Genomic DNA, 11,741 nt, shown 5'->3' with positions numbered 1-11,741 from the left:
AAAGGTCCCTTTAAGAATTATGTCAGTTTATATTTTGAATTTGAAAACTGACACAAGAATGCTATAATTGATTGGTGCTCATAGTTATCTTTTCAACTAACAGAAGTTAGAGCTTTCTGAAGTAAGCCTTTATTAGTCCTTCAACTCATTTTTCTTTCCTCTTTTTTTTTTCTTTCATTCAATCATGTCTAATTCTAGGGGACTGCCTGGAGCAGTCCCTGCAGTTTTGTTGGCAACTTTTTTTTAGAAATTGTTTTGCTATTGCCTTCTTCCTGGGACTGAGAGAAACTGACTACACATAATTCTTGGCAACTCTTCAAAATTAGGATGGTGCTGGCAAAAGTGACTTATGACTATCCCCATGGTCATGTGTTCAAAATTCAGGTCCTTGACAGCTGGCACATATTTATGATTTTGTACATTCTAGTTCCAATTATGGTTGTAAGTCAAGGACTACCTATAGCACAATTCACCCAACTGGCTTTGTGCCTAAAGTGGGACTAGAACTTACAGTTTCCCAGTTTCTAACCTTATACTTTAACCATTAAACCAGATTGGCTCTCTTTCGTTCTCTATTTTTATCTAATTCCAGCCTAACCACAATTTTCACTTGTGTTGTACCTTTTTCCCCCCCACATAGATTCTCATACCTTCACCACAGAATTTGCATATAGTCTCCTTTAAGTCCTGGTTTGGAAAATGCTAACTCTCTTATTCTTTCCTTCGCTGTGAATCTACCAATTCTCTTTTTTTGTATATATAAAGTTTTATTAAGGTTTATTATAGCATAAAATACAATGGAAATAAAGATTAAAGATGGGGAGTGCAGGATGGAAAAGAGTAAAGAAGTAGTTGACTTTTGATTTTTTCCAACACAGTAAAATACTAATACAATTATGACATCAACATTTTATCTATACAAGCCAGTTCTATAACTACACATTTATTAAATCTTCAAATAATTTCTATATTTCATTTTTTTTCTGTTTCAAGCCTTAAAACCAGAAGCCATATCCCAATAGAAACAAGACTAAATAAAATCCTTGTTAGAAAGACTTTATCTTGCCATCTTAACCAAATCCATTTTTTTTCTTTTTCCCTCTCTTGTGGAAAGTGTGTGTGTGTGTCTAAAATATTCTTTAAATATTTATAAATCCTTCAAAGTCTTTAACCTTAAAGAGAAAATCCTTTTTATTCATTTAAGACTATAAATATTTCTTTAAATATCTTATATTTCTATTTAGTTATAAATATTTAGTTATATTATTAGATATATTCATATTCATAACTAAAAACAATTTTTATGTACTTTTGTGCAATGGTGAAATTAATTTTTTTTTACAACCGGTTCTGTGGGTGTGGCTGGGTTGTCATGTGAGTGGCTGGGCGTGGCCAACTCAATGTCACTCCCACCCAGTCACATGACCCCCCCACCACCACATGTACCCAGGTTTTGTGGCTCCCAGTATTTTCTATGGGAAGTGGGTCATGTGACTGAGTGGACGTGGCCAACTTGATTGGTCTCACCCTTAGGAAATTTCTCCTTAGTCTAACTCACAATAAAATAGCACTGTACCAATATTTAGAATAGAATAGAATAACAGAGTTGGAAAGGACCTTGGAGGTCTTCTAGTCCAACCCCCTGCTTAGGCAGGAAACCCTACACCACTTCAGACAAATGATTATCCAATCTCTTCTTAAAAACTTCCAGTGTTGGAGCATTTACAACTTCTGGAGGCAAGTTGTTCCACTGATTAATTTTTCTTTCAGGAAATTTGAGGGGTTCCTACAAAAATGAGGGAGTCTATTTTCCAAAGCACCAAAAGGCACAACAAGAAACAATGGATGGGAACTAATCAAAGAGAGAAGCAACCTAGGACTAAGGAGAAATTTCCTAAGGGTGAGACCAATTAACCAATGGAATAGCTTGCCTTCAGAAGTTGTGCGTGCTCCATCACTAGAGGCTTTTAAAAAGAGTGAGGGAAGTACACCCCAAAAGGACAGTATCAGGAACCACTAAAACAATGCAGAAAACTTAAAACAGCCATTCCCCTTTTTAAAAAAAGTCAACCCAAAACAAACCCAGCAGCTGAGAGGGAAACTAAGAGCAGCTGCTTTGGCTAATTGAAAGCCTGGGCATGCTGCCAAAAGCCATTAACCCTTTCGACTCTATTATACTATGTTCTCTATGTTCTAAATTGCTTCACAGCAGAAGCAATACAGCTGGCTGGACCACACCTGCATTAAATTCACGGCCTGTATGATCAAGCTGCATCATTGTCCCCTCCTGTATCTTTTTCCCCAGGAAGAAACAAGAAGTAGCCAACACTGCGGCAGGTATAAAAGGTCTTGGGAAACTCCAGGGAGCATCAGCTGATCACAGAAGTGTTACTTAATACTCTTTATAACATTTATAATGAAAATGTTTGTAATCTTGTCCTTCTTCCTGAAGGGAAGAGATTAATCCCATCCCTAGAGGGGTGATAGATGGGTTTCCCTGCCCTAATCTTGTCAGTTTCTGTTGTTCTGTTGTTTATTGAGTTGATTCAGACAGTATCGGCTGCATTCCAGCTGCAACTGGAGCTATTAACTGAAGGGAGAGAGAGAGAGAAATAACCTCTCTTGCACTTTATTTTTAACTGGTTCTCCGAACTGCCTAAGCAATTTTCTAATGGTTCGGGCGAACCGATGAGAACCAGCTGGATTTCACCTGTGCTTTTGTGGAGTGGATATGAGCGAGACGGCTTGTAGTCTCTGTCTGGCATAATTGCCTCCTATGTTGCTTCATCATATTCTGTTCTTTACCTTCCTTTTGTGATCAAAGAATATTTTTTAAAAAAGAAACTTTTTGTTGATTAACTGGTATCTCTCGGCCAACTAATTAAGATTGGAAGATTTCAGCCTCTCCAACAAGCAGTCCAGAAATGCAAATTATAACTCCCAATGTCAAATAAAGGTGGAAAATTCATGAAAATGATGAAATAAGATCACACATTTTTAAAGCCTTATGTTTCTCCAAAAAAAAAGTACGTCCTTATTTTAGTTCATCTCTGGCAACCCTCCTCCTTGTCATTCAACAATAATTATGTCCCCCAAAATGGCTAGATCTTCAAAAAGGAGTAACAGACTGTTTCTGAAAAGATCCTCTTTTATTTTAGTAATAATAAAGATCATCTTAATAATAATTTAAGAAATGAAAGGCATGATTCCTTGTCTGTTTAAAACCAAATACCAAAGCAGCTGTTTTTTCATCAACGAAGTGATTTTGACCCATCTTTTAGCTTATGGTTTTCTCACTTGGCTACCTTGGAGTGCTGCTCCAGTTTCTTTTCAAACTGCTGCTGTATGGAGGATGTATGGGGTGATTCTTGGATTTTCTCTAACTCAGAAGAATCATATAAACTTAGGGAACTTGTTTACAACTCAGTTCCCTTGTTTGTAAATTGAAAAAGCTTTAGTCCAGAAAGAGCATTCCAGACTGGTCAGTCAACCATCTTCACTGGAAGTCTGACTATACTGTTTCTATAGCTTCATGATCCTCCTAGATAGAAAGTTCCAGAATTCCCAGCCAGCATTTGCTTGGCTTCTTTACCTCCGCAGTCCATTAATGTCATTAGCTCCCCTATAATGTTTCCACTGAGCAACTTTTTAAACCCAATTTTTTGGTCTTAAATACTTGTTTCTTCACTTTATTAAAGTATATGTACTATTCTGAAAAAATTTACTGTATAAAATTTTTTTTTACATTGCTTAAAGCAATGTTTCTCCATCTTGACAACTTTAATATGCCTGAATTTTAATTCCCAGAATTCCCCAGCCAGCTTGATGGACAATATCAAGGTTGAGAAACATTAGCTTAAAGAGGTAATGTATTAATCTTTTGATTCTCAAGACTGAATTAGAGACTTCCAGCTGAGGTAGCAGTACTACCAGTCACAAGAAATGGAGTTCTCTGTTCCTGTGCTGGCTTCTCCCTGTTTGTGGGCTCCGAAAGGAGCCAAAGCCACCTTGAAGGGGCAGCAGCTAAGGAGGGGCTCTGTGAGAGGTCGCAGAAGAGATCACAACTCTCCTGCTGAACCCCAGAGCTTTTTTCCCTCTATGCCATGGCGAGGAGAAGAGAAGCTGGGGCAGCCAAGGAATATCTAAGAATTGTGCTGGAGCGGAGTTGGTGAACAGTTTCTGGAACTGGGTGAGAAGAATCTTTTTATTCAAATTTTAACCCCAAAAGAAATTTCCAGGAAAAGAGAGGCTCATAACTATTTTTAAAAGAAGCAGCGAGGAAAATTTCAAAACTGAAGAAAAAAGAATTAAAAGGAAAAAGGGGAAAAAATTGTTAAAAATACAGAAAATTGGACTGGCGTTGTTTTGGATAGGCATCTTGAAATGCTGGAATTAGCTATTTAAAAAATTAACATTATTTTTCACATTATGGAAAACTGGAAAAAATTGGTTAACATTGAAATCTAATCTAAGAGTGCCACCTGCTGACGAAAGGAAGTATATAACACATTCCCAAAATCTTGGAAATATTTTATTACTGGAGACTTAAATGTGAGAATAAGAAAGACACTATCATTAAAATGACCCCTGAAGATTACAACACAAAACGGAATCTATAGAGGGATTTAAGGAGGTTCTGGAAAACCTATGGGACTATCCAGAGGAACAGGTTGATCAGCTTTGGGATATAAAGATTCATGAATATTGAACTTTTTGAGAAGTAACTTTAGGTTTGAATATATGATTTTTGGATTATTGGACAAAAGAGAAACGCAATAAAATTTAACAAGATGCTTCATCAAGAAGAAATGAGTGGAATTTGGGAAGAGATTACTCGTTTATTCAAAGTACGAGGGAGATACTGATGAACAGAATCGAGAGTATAGATGAAACACTGGGAAATACACTGCTCAGAAAATAAAGGGAACACAAGCAGAAGACATCCGAGATCTGAATGAATGAAATAGCCTTATTAAATACTTTGTTCGTTACATACAGTAGTTTTGTGTTCCCTTTAGTTGTTTGAGCAGTGTATAAACTACTGTATGTAAAGAACAAAGTATTTAATAAGGCTATTTCATTCATTCAGATCTCGGATGTCTTCTGCTTGTGTTCCCTTTATTTTTTGAGCAGTATATAATACAAAGGACAATGAGTGATCAAGATGTCCAGGAAGAGGAGGAGCCAAATGAAAGAGTAGATGAAAAAATGGAACAGACAAAATAAATGAAACAAGATGATACAAAGGAGATAACAAAAATAATAAAGATTGATGAAATAAGCCAAGGGAAGAGTTTTCTAAGGGAATTAAAAAAGGAATCGGAGAACCAAGAAGATTTTTCTGGAAGAGAGAGAGGGGCAAGAGGAGATATTTTGAAAGCGAGACTATGGAAAAGGGCATAGAAGGGAGAAATGTTTAAAATGAGTAGTCAAGTTGTGGAAGTACATATAAATAAAGATCCAAGAGAGGAATATGGGAGGCAAGCTAAGAAAAGAACAATTAAAGCTTTGAAGCGGATAAGAGACGATGGCTAGAAAAGGAATATGTTTAAATATAGTAGTGGCATAACCAAAAGTTAGAATAGGGATGGAAACTAGAGGGAAGGGGATTAATAAAATAGACATTTTTATAGAATTTGAATGATGGTTTTATCAAGTATGTTAAAATAATATGGTGACTGACATAAAAATAATATATTGAACTATTGAATAACCAAATAATGAAAGATTATAATCCAACATGAATATGTGCATGCTTGCCAAATGTAACAAATATGATTATAATATTTTATTTGTATTAAAATGTATGACACGTAGAATATGGTGAGTGACATATTGAACATTGAATTATTGAAAATAACATATTGAAATATTGAATAAGCAAATAATGGAAGGATTATAAATTGAATAAGCAAATAATGGAAGATTATAATTTAACATAAATGCTGAATAGAATAGAATAGAATAGAATAGAATAGAATAGAATAGAATAGAATAGAATAGAATAGAATAGAATTCTTTATTGGCCAAGTGTGATTGGACACACAAGGAATTTCTTTGGCCTACATGCTTTCGGTGTACGTAAGGAGAATAAAATACATTCATCAAGAATAAAAAGATACAACACTTAGTCAGTCAAGGTTACTAATAAGCTATCAAATCATACTAGGAAACAAATAAAAACAATATAAATTGAAAGATACAAGCAACATGGTTATAGTAATAAGTGGGAAGAGATAGATACTAGTAAGGAAGAGAAGAAGAATAGTAATACAGTTTTAGTAAATTATTTGACAGTGTTGTGGGAATTAGTTGTTAAGCAGAGTGATGGCATTCGGGGAAAAACTGTCCTTGTGTTCTGGTATGCAGTGCTCTAAAGTGTTGTTTTGAGGGTAGAAGTTGAAACAATTTATGTCCAGGATGTGAGGGGCCTGTAGATATTTTCACAGCCCTCTTTTTGACTCGTGCAGTATACAGATCCTCAATGGAAGGCAGGTTGGTAGCAATTGTTTTTTCTGCAGTTCTAATTTGGCAGAGCCAAACCAGACAGTTATGGAGGTGCAGATGACAGACTCAATAATCCCTCTGTAGAACTGGATCAGCAGCTCTTTGGCCAGTTTGAGCTTTCTGAGTTGGCGCAGAAAGAACATTCTTTGTTATTATTTATTAGTATTAATTTTATTATTAGAATTGAGTGGCATAAAAATAATACATTGAAATGAAAGACTATAACATAAATATGTGTATTATTATTAGAATTATATAAGAGTGTTAACTATTAAACAAATATGATTAATACTATTTTATCTGCTAATATATTATCAGCATTAAAATGTAGGACATGGAGGATATGGTGATTGGCATAAAAGTAACATTGCAATATTGAATAACTAAATAATGAAGGATTATAATTTGAATAACTAAATAATGGAAGACTATAATGTAACTTAAATATGTGTACTATTATTAGAATTATATAAGCTTGCTAATTGTAATAAATATGATCAATACTTTATTTCAGAGGTGGTATTCAGCAGGTTCTGACCAGTTCTGGAGAACCAGTAGCGGAAATTTTGAGTAGTTTGGAGAACCGGTAAATATCATCTCTGACTGGCCCCGCCCCATCTATTCTCTGCCTCCCAAGTCCCAGATGATCAGGAGGAAATGGGGATTTTGCAGTAACCTGCTGGAGTGGGGAGGGAATGGAGATTTTACAGTATCCTTCCCCTGGAGTGGGGTGGGAATGGAGATTTTACAGTATCCTTCCCCTACCATGCCCACCAAGCCACGCCCACAGAACCGGTAGTAAAAAAAATTGAATCCCACCACTGCTTTATTTGTATTAAAAGGTATGACATTCAGAATATGGTGATTGGCATAAAAATAACATATTGAAATTTTGAATAACTAAATAATGAAAGACTATAATTTAACATAAAAATGTGTATTATTATCAGAATTATATAAGCTTGCTAAATGTGATAAATGCGATCAAAATTGTTCTAGTTGTACCAAAATATATGACACTCAGGTGCCACACTGTTCACACATTGATATGTTTTTTTAAAATAAAAAACTTGGGGGGAAAAGTCTGAATTAATAGATATAGGAGTTTTTACAGAAAATAGTTGGCAATTCTTGTTGAGATACATATTAGGTAAAAGCTTATGATAATCTTGATTAGAGAATATTTTACAGAAATACTGAGTTGAAGGTTCATTGTAAAATTCAGTAATATGACAGTTAAGCATGCATGAGAATAAAAGGAATGCTTATTAAATGGTTTAACAGGGAACAGAGAGTAAGATGTATGAAGGCAGCTTTTTTGTTTATGTGTTAATAGTAAATGTAAAAGGAATGTTTGTGAAGATACTCAATATATGTTTGTTTGATACTATACATATGAAGGTACCTTTGTACCTCATTTAGCTTATTATTTCTTATTCCTTTTCTGTGCTTTGCATGTATGTTCTACATGTATTTAAGCATTGAGTCAGAATGGCATTCTGAAAATTGTTTGATTGACCATCCAGCATTAATCTGATGGTTTGCTAACGGGCAGTTGAGTTTTCTTGTACATAAAGGAATACATTATGTAAAAAGTATTTCATACAGATATTATGCGCAGAGTTATGTACATTGATTTGGTTTGTTCTCTCAGGTTATACACTTCTTCATTGTGCTGCAGCCTGGGGTCAGCTAAACACACTGAAAAGTCTGATAGAGTTGGAAGCTGATATTTATGCAACTACATTCCGGGGTGAAAATGCTAGAGAAATTGCAAATCGATATAAGCAAACAGAGTGTGCTGAATTCTTGGATTGGGCAGGTAATATTAATAATTGTTAAGCTTCTTTGAGATGTGGATTTAGCTTTACAGTACTCAAATCATCTGAATTCTGTACAAGTACAAATGGCAAATAGTTGTATTTATTTATTTATTTATTTATTTATTTATTTATTTATTTATTTATTTATTTAACTTATATACCACCCTTCTCCCCAAATCTACAAAATCAAAAAATTCCCAATTTAAAACCCAAAAAACCAATAAAATTAAAAGATTAAAAATCCCCATTAAAACCTTTTAAACTAGGCCGGCTTGTTAGAATAAATAAGTCTTCAGGGCCTTGTGGAAAGTGCGGAGGTCCAGGATCAGTCGTATTTCAGGAGTTAGCTCATTCCACGGGGCGGGTGCCCCCACAGAGAAGGCTCTCCCCCTGGGGGTCGCCAGCCGACATTGCTTGGCCGACGGCACCCTGAGGAGGCCCTCTCTGTGCGAGCGTATTGGCCGGTGGGAGGTTATCGGTAGCAGCAGGCAGTCTAGCAAGTATCCTGGCACTATGCCATGGAGTGCTTTAAAGGTGAGAACCAACACCTTGAAGCGCACTCGGAAGACCACTGGGAGCCAGTGCAACTCGCGCAGGAGAGGTGTTACGTGGGAGCGCCCTGTTGCTCCCATAATCACCCGCGCAGCTGCATTCTGGACCAGTTGGAGCCTCCGGGTGCACCTCAAGGGGAGCCCCATATAGAGAGCGTTACAGTAGTCCAGGCGAGACGTGACGAGGACATGGGTGACTGTGCATAAGGAGTCCTGATCCAGAAAGGGGCGCAACTGGCGTTTCAGGCAAACCTGATAGAAGGCCCCCCTGGCCACGGCCGTCATATGCCCTTCCAAAGACAGCCGTGAGTCCAGGAGAACACCCAAGTTGGGCGTCCCCTCTGTGGGGGTCAGTAACTCACCCCCAATAGCCAGCGATGGCACCAGCTGGCTATACCGGGATGCCGGCATCCACAGCCACTCGGTCTTGGAGGGGTTGAGTCGAAGCCTGTTCCTCCCCATCCAGACCCGCACAGCTTCAAGACACTGGGACATCATTTCGAGGGCATCATTGGGGTGGTCAGGGGTGGAGATGTACAGCTGAGTATCATCAGCGTACAGTTGGCAACGCACCCCAAAACCATGGATGATCTCACCCTGCGGCTTCACATAAATGTTGAACAAGAGCGGCGAGAGGACCGACCCTTGCAGCACCCCGCAAACGAGGCACCTCGAGGTTGACCTCTGCCCCCCTGCCAACACAGACTGCGACCGGTCGGAGAGATAGGAGGAGAACCACCGCAGGACGGTGCCTCCCACCCCCAAGTCCTCCAGCCGACGCAGCATGATACCATGGTTGATGGTATCAAAAGCCGCTGAGAGATCTAACAGGACCAGGACAGAGGAGCAACCCCTGTCTCGAGCCCTCCAGAGATCATCCACCAATGTGACCAATGCCGTCTCCGTGCTGTACCCAGGTCTGAAGCCGGACTGGCACGGATCTAGATAGACGGTTTCATCCAGGTACTGCGGGAGCTGTCGCGCAACCACACTCTCAACAACCTTCGCAGTGAAGCGAAGGTTGGAGACCGGACGGTAATTTGCCAAAACAGCCGGGTCCAGAGAAGGCTTCTTAAGGAGGGGCCTCACCACCGCCTCTTTCAAGGTGGCAGGCAAGAAACCCTCAGTCAGAGAAGCATTTATAATCCTCTGGAGGCAGCCTCGCGTCACCTCTCGGGTGGCCAGTACCAGCCAGGAAGGACACGGGTCCAATAAACACGTGGTTGCATTTAACCTCCCCAGAATCCTGTCCACATCCTCAGAAGTCACAAGATCAAACTCATCCCAGATAACATTCTCAGTCACCTCGCCGGAATCTACCCAATCAGAGTCCAAGCCTTCCTGAATCTGAGCGATTTTATCATGCAGATGCTGTGCAAAATCCTCAGCCTGCCCTTGCAAGGGGTCCTCCCGTGCTCCCTGATGTAGGAGGAAGCAGGTCACTCTACACAAGGCGGCTGGGCGGTTATCTGCCGATGCAATAAGAGCAGAAAAGTAATTACACTTTGCCGCTTTTATCGCCATTAAATAGGTCCTAACATGAGACCTAACTAGTGTCGGTCGGATTCAGATTGACTAGCCCTCCAACCACTCTCTAGGCGTCTTTTCCGGCGCTTCATCTCCCTCAGCTCCTCAGAGAACCAAGGAGCTGGGCAGGTTTGGCGCCGGGTCAGAGGCCGCAAAGGCACGACTCGATCCAGAGCACCGGCGGCCGTCCTATCCCAGGCGGCCACCAGGTCTTCAGCCGAGTCGTGAGCCAGAGTTATCAGGATCCATCAGGCGCCTGGGGCGGAACTACCTCATCGGTTCCGTCTCCCTGCAGTGGGGTTCGGCGGTCAGAAAGTCTAGTCTCAGGAGAGAATGGTCCGACCATGATAGGGGTTCGATAACTATATCCCCAACATCCAGGCCATTCAACCACTGACCAGAGACAAAAACCAAGTCTAGAGTGTGTCCTCCCGCGTGAGTAGGGCCAAGAATTAGTTGTGTCAGGTCCATGGCTGTCATGGAAGCCATAAACTCCCGAGCCAACCCAGACGCCTCACCGGCAGACGGCAGGTTAAAATCCCCCATGACCAAAAGCCTGGGGGTATCAACCGCCACCCTGGCAATAACGAGGAGCTCAGGCAGGGCCGCTGTCACATGGCAGGGAGCCAGGTATGTGATCAGCAGGCCCACCTGCATCCCATGGCTCCACTTCACCAGAAGAGACTCACATCCGGCTATCTGAGGTACAGTGGCCTCCCTTGGATCAAGACTTTCCTTTATAACGACCGCCACTCCCCCACCCCTACCCTGGGCCCTTGGTTGATGAAATGCGCGGAAATCTGGCGGGCACATCTCTACGAGGGGAAACCCCCCCCCCTTTGGCCCATATACCGGTATATAATAACAAAAAGTTATTTTCATGGAGCACTTTATGGAGAAGCTATTTTTTAGCTAGTATATTGTTTTTAAAAAGACAATTTCCCAAAATAGTTAATTTGTGCTGCAAGATATTAATGATAGGTCAATTCACATGAGGCTGTTTTAAAAAACAGAAAAAGTGTTTTAGGATATTGCATTTAGGTAGAAAGGCTAAATACCTCACCTAGCTGTATTCTACAAAGGAAGACCCATATGCCGGTAGTTTGCTAGACCACATAGAGCTGAGTATAGCTATTCAAATTTCACAGGAGATAGAAAGAAAAAAGCAGGAACTGAAACATCCTTTACAATACATGCAAAATAAAGTCAAAGAAATAAAGTAAAACCTCTTAGCAAAAAGAATCCCTATGCTATCTTTCACTACAGGTAGTCCTGGACTTACAACCCTTTGTTTAGTGACCATTCAAAGTTACAACGGCACTGAAAAAAGTGA

The sequence above is a fragment of the Pituophis catenifer genome, unplaced genomic scaffold (genome assembly GCF_029215685.1).
Source record: "Pituophis catenifer annectens isolate HBS135680 unplaced genomic scaffold, rPitCat1.0.hap2 SCAF_3, whole genome shotgun sequence".
Lineage (NCBI taxonomy): Eukaryota > Metazoa > Chordata > Lepidosauria > Squamata > Colubridae > Pituophis > Pituophis catenifer.
The sequence above is the reverse complement of the archived record's forward strand: the minus strand, read 5'-3'. Positions refer to the sequence as shown.